Here is a 429-nt window from a genome sequence, read left to right as displayed (position 1 = left end):
AGAGATCCAGTTCCGGAGGGTGCGCACTGAGGACTCATTCTCTCTTCTTTTATAGTGTGTTAGTTGATGATCTCAACATGCGCAGTTCCCACACCTGGGGTTCTCTGGAATCGGTCGGTGAGCTTTGCGGGGGGGTTCATTGTGGAGTTGCCTCTCTTTTTCTGCTGGCGTGACGGCTTAAGATAGAAGCACAGTCCCAACTTCTGTGGGGCCTTCTTCCTCCAGGAAGGCATAAATTGTGTTCCTTCTCCTGGTCACTTAAGATAAGGAATTGGGGCTTTGGAGAAGTGCGGTCCCACCCTCCGTGGGGCCCTCTCCTCTGGCCACATTGTCCTGTTCACAAAACTCCAGCATTTTTACAGAGGCCGTTTTCTCCAGCAAAGCTCTTTAACACATGTTTGAGACATTGAATTTGTCAGACTGTCACAC

Source organism: Haliaeetus leucocephalus, unplaced genomic scaffold (assembly GCF_000737465.1).
Source record: "Haliaeetus leucocephalus isolate CR32 unplaced genomic scaffold, Haliaeetus_leucocephalus-4.0 Scaffold0, whole genome shotgun sequence".
NCBI classification, from domain to species: domain Eukaryota; kingdom Metazoa; phylum Chordata; class Aves; order Accipitriformes; family Accipitridae; genus Haliaeetus; species Haliaeetus leucocephalus.
Note: the sequence above shows the minus strand (reverse complement) of the source record.